This window comes from Lygodium microphyllum, chromosome 22 (genome assembly GCF_053477565.2).
Source record: "Lygodium microphyllum isolate KBCC chromosome 22, Lygodium_microphyllum_v1.1.10, whole genome shotgun sequence".
Taxonomy (NCBI): Eukaryota; Viridiplantae; Streptophyta; class Polypodiopsida; order Schizaeales; family Lygodiaceae; genus Lygodium; species Lygodium microphyllum.
This window is the reverse complement of record NC_141156.1, coordinates 91,001,808-91,015,086: the sequence shown is the minus strand read 5'-3', so window position 1 is coordinate 91,015,086 and position 13,279 is coordinate 91,001,808.

The window sequence follows — 13,279 nt, the reverse complement described above, 5'->3', positions numbered from 1 at the left end:
CATGTCTTGCCAAGTGGTTAGTCAACCTAGACAAGGAGGTTTTGATCAACAGCTCACAGGAGCTTTGGGAGATGTGGCTAAGACTAGCACAGACTCTGAGATTGGTTATGTATATGGTGCTTTGATATTCGTAGGTGTGGTTGGTGGAGTTCTTTGTGAAGCTCAATATTTTCAGAATGTCATGCATGTTAGCTTCCGCATTAGATCTTCAATGATTGCTGATGTATTCCGTAAAACATTGCGGTTGACTCATGAGGGAAAGAAGAAATTTGCTTTTGGCCATATCATTAACCTGATTACTTCCGATGTTGAAGCTCTTCAAGGATTCTTTTAGTTGGATGACACCACTAATGAAGCTAGGCTCCAAGAAACCCTTGGTGGATTCAGACATTTGGCATTTGGATACATGGGATCAAACATAAACACTCTAATGACCCCATTAAGGGAGATTGTTGATACAATATAGGACAATGTTACAAAGCTTGAAGATGATCTCAAGGTCAGGGTTGCTGAATACAACAATGTCAAAAGTCAGCTGAATGCGATACTTCGAAAACAAACTAGAAGTCTGGCAGTTCATGACATATCTTCTGTGATTGGGTCCTTCAAGAGGTTCATTCACATACAACAGTGCCAAAGGACAGTCTGCTCATTGGGACAATGCACATCCAACTGGAATCTTATAACCACCTCCTGAAGGACATGTCAAAATTTGGGAGAAGGCCGCTTTTCTGAGGCTATTGTGGGAGAAGCCTGAGGAGAAAAAAAAGCAGAGAATCAGTTTTTTTTTTTGGGGCGTCTTTCCGATCGGTCAGGGAATTGGGGGAGGAACCTGATGTGCAGAATTCGGGCGACAGAAGATAGGCCAGAGTGAGAGACATGCATCAAGGTCACTTATCAAGGAGCTTCTTCTGCTCGTCTCCGCAGAAACAAGCACAAAACAAGGCCTATGTCGGAATCCACGCTCGATATGAGGCGAATCTGATCTGCATCTCGAGCACATCTGAGCTTTGTTGATGATGTCTCTATAACTGTAATGTTTCTCGTGGCTTGACAATCCTGGCATGGATCGAGGCTTGACAAGGTGCAAGAGATTAATCAATTGCGACTCCGTATCATGTACCAATGGAGGAGATTCAATTTCTTTGAAGAGAAGACTGCAGGGGCTTCTGCGGCTCAAGGAGAACATCGTTTGTAGTACCAGTGGAAGAGGCTAGTTATTCGTTGGCACGCAGGATGGCACCTGTTTGAAGGGGTCAGTTTCAAAGTGTTTAGTGGTGACTCAGGTGGATGAGCTTCCTTCTGCTTTGGCTTCAACAGATATCTCAGACTCTGTCATGGGAGCTCCGTTAAGATGCCTCAGCTGTTTGGCGGTGATGAGCTGGATGAGGATAGACCAGATCAGTTAGAACAGGTAGACAAATCTAGCTTCTCCGAGCGTGCTGGAGTAGTCTCAGTTCAAAACGTTTCTGTGGGATGACATTGTGCATGTTGTTGATCGCAATCTTAAGCTCACTTACAGTTTCCAAGCTCACACTACATGTGTGCACCATATGCAGTAGCTAAAGCAGCGGAATGTGCTTGTGACTGTTGGAGAAGATGTTGATTTCCACAGGGAGCTTTTAGGAATGCTGGAATGTAACAGTAAGCTTTTAGCCACTCATGTGGATTCACGAAACTTCAACAGTCATCTTGACAGAAGTCAGAGAAAGGAACACAATGAAAATACTATACAGGTGCTAGAAAAACTCACTGAAGCACTATGCAAGATTGCAGACAAACTTTAGGAAAGGGAATCGTAAGTTCTACTCATGCTTCCAGAAATACTCAGGCTTGTTAGGAAAGCTAGAGACACTCTTTGTTCTTCCAGATAGTACAAAGACTTAGAAGCAGCCTATGATCTTGACACCATATGGGTATCGTGAAGTGGCTGATCGGTGAATCATTTATGAAATTAACAGGAGCTCAAAGTCTTTCTACAGATGCTTAAGTTGAAGAAGAGAATCATCACTTTAAATTTGTGATGCTTCCCTACAATGTACACTTGCAAGAAGCTGCCACTTCCCCGACACAATCTGTCAGATAAAAACAACTTCCATTACTGCATGCTGTACAGCAGCTTGGTCTTTCAGTGATCGGATCTATTGCTTTAAATCAGAATAATTATTTTTGAGCCATAGTCACTGCCACGTTGGTGATCTATGCCCAGAGGCTATTTGGATTTCTTCTTCTTGAACCTTGTATTTGTTATTGGTAGAAATAAAACAGAGTCTTGGCATCATTTTCTCATCTTGCTTATTCGCCTAATTGATCTTCTATCCTGAAATTAGTCAAGGTCCTCTGTGGTCGCGACTTTGCTTTCGAAACCCTTCGACACCGCATAGAATATTGCATTAACATATCATATAACTTAAAATGAAGAGCGCCATAAGAGCTACAAAATTGAGCAATCATAAAGTTGATTGTGTGTAGTTTTTAGTTCTCTATTTTACACAAAATTAAGTAGTTATACAAGTTTGGATATTAGCTCATATTCGGAGGCTCTTAGATTATGCCCACTTGGGATTGCACATAGATTCTCATGGATTTTTTTTCTTAAAGAATTTACCATGCTAGTGTATGCTCAGTTTATAGAGATTATACAAGATAAATCTGCTTGTGAAGGAAATTTGCTTGTACTTCGTCTCCAATGGTGTCTATTTTATGCTCAAAAGATGGACTTAGTCCAAAATAAATTCATATACCTTTGGGAGTATTTAAATATCACTTTTCCATTAATTTTATGCTATTTGGATATTTGGATAGCTATTGTTTAGCTTTGTGGGATACTTTCTACAGTTTATTGGTTTATTTTGAGTTTCTACTTGGGTATTCCTTCTCGTTTTTGGTGTATAGACGTATTGTTGTCATTATTATTTATTCCTTAAGCTCAAACAATACATTGTTTAGTATTAAAAAGCTTGACTATACAAACTTTTCATATTGAAAATAGCAAATAAACAATGTATTAGTCCAAAAGAAGCATGTAAAGCTAATCGAATGCAATGGGATGAAGCCTAATGACATGGATGTTGATGTATGGAAGGAATTTCATGAGCTCATTCTCTACTATTATGTTGAAACTTTTAAAGTTTGTGTATTCTACTATGAAATAGATGCCATGTGCATAGGGTGTATGGAAAGAGCTTGGTGACTTGTATGACAAAGAAAATGTAGCCCTGTAGGTTTATTGGCTAAAAAAACTCATTGATCTTTGCATGGAGGAGGGGCTTCAATGTCTAATTACATCAATGAGTTTGAAAATATGCTCTATTAACTAACATCTCAAAAGATAATCTTTGATGATTTAGTGAAGACCATGTTCTTGTAAACCACCTTGCCTGAGAGTCAGAATACGTTCAAGATTGCCATTTGTAATTTTGTATCTACCACTAGTCTTAGAGTGCTAATGTTGAGAGCACCTTTCTTATCAAGAAGGTGAATAGAAAGAACAATGTAGGGTCAAAAAGCTCCAATGCATCTATGGTGAGAGGAAGTTCAAATGTTAGGGGAAACTCTCAAATATAGAACCAAGTCATGTAGCAAAAGAGATGTAGAATGCTACTTCTATAACAAGAAGGGATATAATAAAATATTAATACAAGTGAAAGAACAAGCAAAAAGGCAAGAAGAAAAATGAGGACAATGGCAAAGAGAAAAGAAAAATAAAACTTGAGGAGATTAATGCATGTGGTAGTGACGATAGTGATGTCTTATTTGTGTCCTCTTTTGGTGATGTATTCTTGGTTTCCATGGATAATGGCATGCCTTAGAACTAGCTCATGGATTCTGAAGCATCATTTCATGTTACTCCACATAGGGAGTGGTTCCTAACTTATGATACTGGAAAAGGAGGATGCCTCCATCTTGGAAATTACTTTACATGCAACATTGTTGGCGTTGAGGATATACAAATTTCATTGTCAAACTATTCTTCATTTATCTTGTGGAATGTATAGCATGTTCTAGACTTGACAAAGAGTTTGATAAGTATAGGATAGGAAAATATTTGTGATTACTGAGTGATCTTTGATAATCATGTGCCAAAGATTTACAAGGAGTCTCTTATTGTAGCCAAAGGGTGGCCTAAATTTGGTACTTACTATCCTTTATATTTTTTTGGTGTTAAAGGACATATTATAGCTCTTTCATTGCCATTGAACATCCATTTGTTTCTTTATGGCATTGCCATTTGGGACATATTTTAGTAATTGGAATGAAAAATTTGTGCCATTTGAACTATCTTCTTTATCTCAATGTTTATGACCTTGTTTTTTGTAAGTATTGTTTCTTTAGAAAGAAAATGAAAACGTTACACAAGAGAGGTAATGGGAGTTGAAGATCGAAATGTCTTCATTTGGTTCATTGTGATTTGTATGGGCTAATGCCCATGGTTTCATTGGGTGGATCATTCTACTTTATCACTTTCATAGATGATGCCACAAGGAAGTTTTAGGCTTATCCTCTTCACAAGAAGACTGATGTGTTGGATGCACTTCAAAAGTTATTTGCATTTATAGAGAATTAGTAAGATGACTAGAGTACACATCACATGTCTTTACAAACTTTTGTACAAGTCATGGTATCAAGAGAGAGTCAATAGCTCATAAGCATCCTACTAAAAATGGTGAGGCTAGAAAAGATGAGCATGAGCATTTAGGAAAGGTTCCGCACTATACTCTCTTGAAAAATTTGGAGAATCCTACTAAAATGGTGTGGGGCCAAGAATATGAACACGATGATTCAAGAAAGGGTCCTTAGTATACTTTCTAATAATAATCATACTAATGAATTTTGGGGTAAAACTGTAAAGATAGTAGTGCATTTGGTGAAAGATCTTCTAACAAGCCATTGGATGACAAGATACCAAAGTAGTTTTTTGTGTGAGGCATTTATGCATATATGTAGGTGTAAGAAAAGCAAGCTTCATCCTAAGTCTACACAAAACATTTTTATTGGCTATGGAGAATTAGGTGAAATGGTCTATTTCTTGTAAGATCCTAAATCAAAGAAGGTGATATGGAGCCATGATGTTATCTTTAATGATGATAAAACACATAAGCGACTGATTAAACAATTGAGATCCATAGTGGTATTTCATGAGGATGGGCATCCAACACATAAGTAAATTGTGCAACCTAATCCATATGATGCATGGCTTGTATAGCTAGTAAATGCTAAGGTGGAGGTGCCACAACATGATGAATACCCTCATGTTTTATAAGATAGATAGATAGGATAGCCAAAGGATCCTATTAAGACAACTTTATTTAGGTTTATGACAACTTCTAGAATACCAAATAGATATACTTCATCTGTAGACTATGTTATGGGCATAGATTGTGGTGAGCCTTCTTATTATGCAGATGCTATGATTAGATACAACAATCATAAGTGGAAGAGGGCTATGTAGTAAGAGATGGATTCTTTGAAGAATAATATTCTATTGTCCTGGACAACAACTTCATCTTCAACTGGTTCTGTCTGGGGGTTAGAAAGGTCTAGGACTAAATCTTTGGGGAATCAAGCAAAAGACAAGATAGATGTAAGAAAAAAATATTCAAATAAGAACTCTTGAATATACTATAGAGAATAGACAAGATGGAAGAAAGATGCAAGACAACCCAAAGAGAACCATGTATATGGACTTTGAACATTATAGATACCCTCTTGAATTACAAACACACACTTTTGCTAGAAGCAAGAAGCCCTATCTCAAAGCCCTAATGAGTGTCATTTTATCCTAAATTTCTTACAACTTGATTCTACTATAACTTTTGCATATGGACTTAGAATACAGTCATTGAGATACTCAAATCCATCAAAACATGTCCGATTTATAAGTCAATAATAGGATCATAAACCAAAATCACCAACATTCTTGAGAATGCATGACAATCCTAATTGCTTCTACCTAGATCATAAGGCACTATGAGTACATGACATCTCTCTAGCATCAAACCTTCCATAACCAAATCCATGAATGTAAAAGGTCCTCTCACACCAAATGTTAAACAAAAATATTGTTGGAACATATTATATCTAGCAGTGTTCCATATGAATAATATTGAACCTCTAAAAATCTCAACTCATATTGCATATGCGTAATATTAAACTTTGTTGTCTCTTTTTGCTCGTCTAAAAAACTCAACTCATGTTACATATGCATAATATTGAACTTTGGCCCTAGCCCTAAAGAATACTAGCACTGAAACTGATCAGTCAACTCTTCTCTTTGCTAAAATGTTTTATCACTCAACTTTGCTTGTTGAGATTCCTTAGCCTCTAACTCTCTTTGTTGCATAAATTCTACAATCACATAATAAATGTGTGGGAAATACACTGGTACAATACCACAACTACTCAAATTCTCAACGTTTAATGTTTTCTCTATTTATGTCACAATATTTGCATAAGTCAATCCTTTAAACATACCATCAATATTCTCATCATCATGTATATTTAAGCTACTAGTCCCATCCCCAAGAAACCTCAAAGAAGCACTCTCTCAAACACATAGCTCTTTATGGGATACTAAAGCATGATTTATAAATTCATCTTCTTTGCCTTGCAATGTTGGAGTATCCATTGGCACATCCATGTACTCATCCAAAGCATAGATTTTGTTTACATAGTCAACTAGCATGGTTTCATCCCTCTCTTGCTCCACAACATCAACACTCTTCTTTATCACCTCATCATTATGCATGTTTCCAATAACATTAGAAGATGGTGAATCCACATTATCATTCTAAATAGTAAGCACATCCTCCCTTGCAACAGTCAAGGCATGTATGTCCTGAATACCATCTTGCATATTAGAAAACATAGTGGCATCCTCAATCAAAACCTTAGCATCTGCATGACCCTCGAGCTATGGGATTGGCAGAGCAGACAAATTTTTTTGGCCTTGGTCCATCATATCTCACATTATGTATAGTCTTCCAGCCTTAGTCTCATGTTCCTTATTTGTGCAGTAACCACAAGCAATCCTAAATGCATGAGCACATAGAATTCTCATTGCAATATGCATTGATAATAACCATGATGGACAGTGGTGTAAACCTACTCTTCATAATGTAGTGTTTAGTGATCCATGCCTTTTCCACCACATGTACTTCAACACTACATGCTTCTTTCATACAAAACCCACTCCTATGGAGAACTACAATGAGGTAATGAGGGTGGTATTGATGTTGTTACTTGAGCATGAAGCTACCCATGACATTTTTCACTTCTAGTTACTCCCCACACATAGCGAAATTCCAAACACAAGGATGGTTGTTGAAAATATGTGGCATGGGGAAGAGAGTGAATCTCTTCTCCTTCTTCATGTCAACACCTAGTTGAGAAAGTCCACGTGGACCTGCTCTTCCTTACAAGAAGCCTCTAGGTTGTCATACTATGACTATCAAGTGAAAGAAATAAAGAGGATTAAACTTACAAAAACAAAACATAATAGGAATCAAGCATCAAGTACCAAAACTTCCAACATAATACTATTACCAAACCATCATAGCAATGACAACCAATATGCCAAATGTACCAAAGAGCACCAAATGTCTAGCAAAAGATACCAATAATAGCTACAAGTAGCATTGAAGGAAAGCTTTGTACCAAAATTGCACAAGGAAGTACCAATTAATACAAAAGGCACCAAAGTGCACAAGAAAACACTCTGTACAAAAGGAACCAAAAGGTACCAGATGTACCAAATTCAACAGTCTGCTTCATGTACTATAGAGCTTTAAGTACATCAAGTATAAGAACCACCAAAGTATACCTAAAAGACATTGAGACAATACCAATTAGAAATTTAGAAATGAAAATAGCCAAAGAGTACCTAGAAACTCCATATGGTATTGAAATAGTTTCAAAAGTAACAAATGTTTCCAAAAATACAAAATGTTACAAAAAGATTAAGAGGAAGTATCAAAAAGCACCAATTGCACCAAAGGTTCAAAAACCACCAAAAAGCACCAATTCCTCCAAAGCTTTAGAAAGAATATATTGAGTTCTACCAAATGCTTAAGTACCAAAGAGTACAAGAACCACCAAAATATCCCAAAAAGAGCATGAGGTAGTACAAATAAGCCTTTTAGTAATGAGAACAATCAAAGAGAGTACCAAGAGGAATAGAATGGTACTAAAGAAGCTTCAAGAGTACCAAATGTATCCAAAATAACAATGTGCTCAAAAAGGATTAAGAGACAATAAAGCACCAATTGCAGCAAAGGTTCAAAAAACACTTTATAATCCCAAAGCACCAAAAACCAATGAATGCACCAAACATTTTCAAGTGTACCAAATGTATCCCCTAGACCTAATGCACCAAAGAGAACCAAATGTATCAAATAGGACTAAATCAACCAAATAATTTGAGGATGTACCAAATTCTATGAAATATTTCAAGTATAGGAGAGCTTAAAATGTGCTGAAGAGTACAAAAAATATCAAAATATACAAGGAAGTTCCCAAGTTTGTATTAATAAAATTTTTAGTAAGTAAGGATAATAGCTAAAGAGAGTTCCAAGGAGTACTAGATAGTATCAAAAGGGATTCAAGAGTACCAAATGTATCCAAAATCACCAAGTGCTCCCAAAATATTAAGAGATAATACTAGGGACAAACCAAGACAAAGTAAATTGAGTACACTTACTCAAGCTCAACCTGTTGTTAGCCATTTTATATTCTCACTGACTTTAAGAGGTTCTAACAATTATTGGCTCACTCATATATCCTAGCTTACACCTCCTTTATCTCTACATCATTACACAGAATTTGCTACTAAAGCTCAAGTTGGAGACATGCTTCATATACTTTAACGCCATCATTTATGCACTTGGCCACTACATTAGAGAAATACCTCCTTCTTTTACTCGATCCAAACCTTTAGCTTCCTCAGTAGGCCTAGTTCCAAATATTCATCTAGCATAATCTAAAGAACATTGTAGCATTCACACTATGAGGAGGCCTTGTTTCCATGATCTCCATTTTAATGCTTTGAATATGCTTTAGCAATCTATTGTAAACAATCAACTATAGTTGCTATGAAGTTTGTGGCTCAAGATCCCTCTCAATATTTCTATCGGTTAATTACAGGGTTTTCTAGGAGGTCAAGATAGGTAATGTGGATAGAGAAAATAAGTGGGATTTAGCCACTAATACAAATTCTATAGGATGCCAACCACTATCATGCATCTATGATGAGTGTATGTATGGATGGGTATTGGAGAATATGTAAAAACAAGTAGATTATGTAGAATTGAGAGTACATCATCATTGAACCCCTTGGTGACGATGGACAAAAAAATAATATTTATGGTGAGACATCGAGGGTACCAGTCCTGTAGCATAAGCAAGGCACCCATATACATTGAGTGAGGTCTTTTCAATTGTGGAAAACTTTGCTATGAATGCAAAGAAAACCTAAATTGGGTAGATTTTTACGTTATTAAATTCATTTCTACCAATGAGAAGTTAACTTGGGTACATTGTGATAAGTGGATCAATGTCATGTGAACATGCTCATTGGTGATTTGTGGGCAAAAAGATGTCTAGCAACTGCTTATGGACAAGCCCTCTATTCTCATGTATTCACACTTGATTAGTGCAATCAAGTTCCATATGAAGTCCATAACTTGTCAAGAAACCTTGTATAGGCTAGATGAAGAGACATAAAAATATATTTAAAATAGCATACCTTTTAATATGTAAATTGACTCAATGAATGAAAATGTGAGAACTCCCTTGTTTGCAATTTCATGGTTGTGCCACTTCATGATCTAATTCTACACATAGTTGCATTCATACTCATATGATTGGAATTCCAAACATATGAAAAACTCTTTGAATAGAGACATTTCATAAGTGCTCTTTTCTATTTCAAGAGAAAGTATACTTGTTGGATTTCAAGAAGTCACTTATAATTGCTGATTTATATGTTTGAGTTTATGGTTTGGAAATATTGAATGGTTGATATATTAAAGATGCCAAATCTTTTGTTGTGAAACATGAATACTTTCATAGATTTTGTTTTGGGATAATCATGTTAGGTTATCTAGTAAATATAATTGAATTAGGTATTTTCCTTGGGCTATCAATTAGGTCACACCATCTTGTATATATGAGTAGATTCATTTATATAATCCTTAATATTTTGAATAAGAACTTAAGGAAACATGTGAATCATATTCCAACCATGCTTTCATACACATTTGCATATGTCATATGGAAACATATGAAAAATTATGAATGTCGTCAATTGACATAGTAGTATATATGTGGAAAATAAAAACATAAGACTTCTAAAATTGGTACAATAGATTTATATTTTTGTATTGATATGTTGACAAATTTTCAAGTATGCTATGTGAAGTAAGATACAAACATTGGATCCAATGTATAATATATAACTTTCTATCATATAATTATACAATGCTTTAGTATTTACATTGAGTGATAATAGATTTTTATACAAAATAATGAGAAGGCGTAATATTAAAATGAATGCATATAGCATACAAGCTTGTAAGCATATACATAAAACACAATACAAAAGCAATATTGAGATATTTACTAATAATCTAAAAGCATGTTTTTGAATGTGATCCAAGTATTCTTTGACCTCTTGACCAATCCACTTGGCTCACAATCCTACCTTTCTCAGGTTTATTTCTAGAAAATTCAATCTACTTGACTTTCATATGGTCTTTTTGGTGTCCTCAAGGGATGAAACTACAAAATTTTTGCATGATTAGTAGATTGGTGCCACTTGTAATTAAGAGTGCCCACTTTCTCCATTAATTTGAGCTTTCTTCCTGCTTTGTATCAGAAGTACATCCATTTTTGGAATAACCAAAAAGATCCCTTGGGGAGGATAGCCATACACTTTTGCAAGTGTATAATTAAAAATCAGAGAGTTGGCCTTGCTATAGATAGGGTTGTGCTTCGAGAAGAGATCCAACCATTTGAAGAAAACTACCTCTCCCCAAGATAGGAGACACTCACCATGTTGCATAACTCCTACCCAAGAATTCCTTTGAAAAACGTTTTAACAATTGCTAGCAATGATTGAAACATTCAAAACTTTATCTTAACAAGTGGGATACATACAAACTAGGGGTTAGACATCCAGTCACACTGACCGGGGTATATAAGGTGTCAGAATCCCAGATTAGGGCAACCAATTATTATCAAGAACATACTCTTCACCTTCATCTTCAGCTTCCATGGCTTCCTCCTCCCTTCTCCCCTCTTTTTCTTCTTTCTCACTCCTCTTCTAGTCTTCTTTCCTCTTCTTCTTGCTCTCTTTCTCTCTCTTCAGCTCCTCTCCTCTCTCCTCTAAGATTCATTCATTACAAGTGGTATCAAAGCTTCAGGCTTTGTTCATTTTATTCTTTCTTGTTTCTTCCTTTTCAAATCCCAAAAACCCTAGTTACTCAACTTACATCATGTACAATTATAGCAAGGACTACACTTAATCTCAGCTTGTTGGAGCAAGCAGGAGCTATGACTAGATACTTAGACATATCTGGAGGTAAAATGGTTAAAATAGCAGGTCGTCACTTCTTTTGATGTAAATTTTAGGGGTTCCAAGCCAAATTTAGAGTTTCAAGAGCTGGAAGAGGGCAAAAACCCCAGTTACTTTTTGCCTCAACCCTCCTCTCTCCCTTCTACAAGCTGCCATGGCTACCTCCCCACACAATCTCTCTAAGCTTGCTCCATACACCTCCATGACATCAACCAACACTAGAGCCTACTCCCCCTTATCTCTAGCCCCATTTAGAGTACACGTGTGGTCAGGGGAACCCTACCACAAGGAGCATGTAACATCCCACAATTTGCAACACAAATTGCGTTGCTGCCCCTGGCCTTCTCCTGCCGCTTGCTCCTACTCCTTGCCTCAGCCTTGGCACTCTTGGCCTCTTAGGGAAAGGACTGAACCCTCCTTTAGTGAGATTTGACCCTTTTTCCCCCAATATCGAGCCCCACGTTGAACTCCCTATTGTATGTTGCTTGTGGGCAGCCATTACTACTCAGTTTTAAGGTTTTGATCTAGTCCACAACCCCTAGATCTGAGCCCTTAGGTGAACCCTTACCCTTTTTTCCTCTTTCTTACCTAAATTGAAGTTATGGAGATCAAAATGCAGAGATTTCTTGAGGGAAGTCATGAAAGCTTCACTTGAAGCTTTCCTTCCTTGAAGTTCAAGCTTGGGAACAAGCAGGAAGCCATCGTCATCATTGGAAGCATTTGAATATTGAAGCCTTCATCCATGGGAGTGCTCCAACCAGCTAGGCTTGCCTGATGGAGAAAATGGGCATCATGACGTACTTCAACCATCTTCTCTGTGAAGAGGTATGACAATTTGATCTTAATTTCTCATGTTTATCCACTTGCTGAGCTTAATCAATTTGTTGGAGAGATTAAAGATTGCATAGGATTAGTAGTTCAAACCCTCTTGTATGCATGCATCAAAACTAATCCTGAAACTCATTGTATAGGCTGACATTATCCCCCATCTTGTCTTGTGACCTTGAATAAGCCTCAAAGTGAGCAATAACAGTTGTAATTGGATAAGTAGCAGCCACTGGACTGCCAAGGTGACCCCTACCCCAACCATTGTTCATTCCTTGCACCTCATGAAAAGGCCCAATGTCTCCTTTCCAATGCATCTCATGTTGATTTCTTAATAAAAATGTCTTCAATTCATACTCTAGTTGAGGAAAAAGGCCAATGTCAGGCAAGGTGGTAAGATAAAAGAGAGGTGGCTCTCCCTTACCACTTAAGACCCTGAAGGGGTGTACAACCCAATGCAAACTTTGCCTACCTCTCGGTGATCCAAATCTCAATACTTGTATGCAAGTGCAGGTACTTCCCCATGATCACCACCTCCCCTGATGAAATAATGCCCTTTGGACACCCCTTCAATGCTAATGGCACCCATATATGACAGTGGAAGTGCATGCAATTGGAAGAGATGTATGGCAATAAATTCACTTATGCATTGATGATAGAGAAGATGGATATGCAATGATGCTTGGGATAATTCTCAGTATACTTAGGATTCTATTCATGTTGCTAATCAGGCTTCTCAACATATGATCCATCCATATAAGGCTTTTGCAATAAGAGACATGCACTGTTTTTTGTCACAGTCTAGCAGGACACTCATGAAGATCCTATTACAGAAAATTATTTATTCAACCTAGGAGCAAACCTTATAGCTCACCTTGAAGA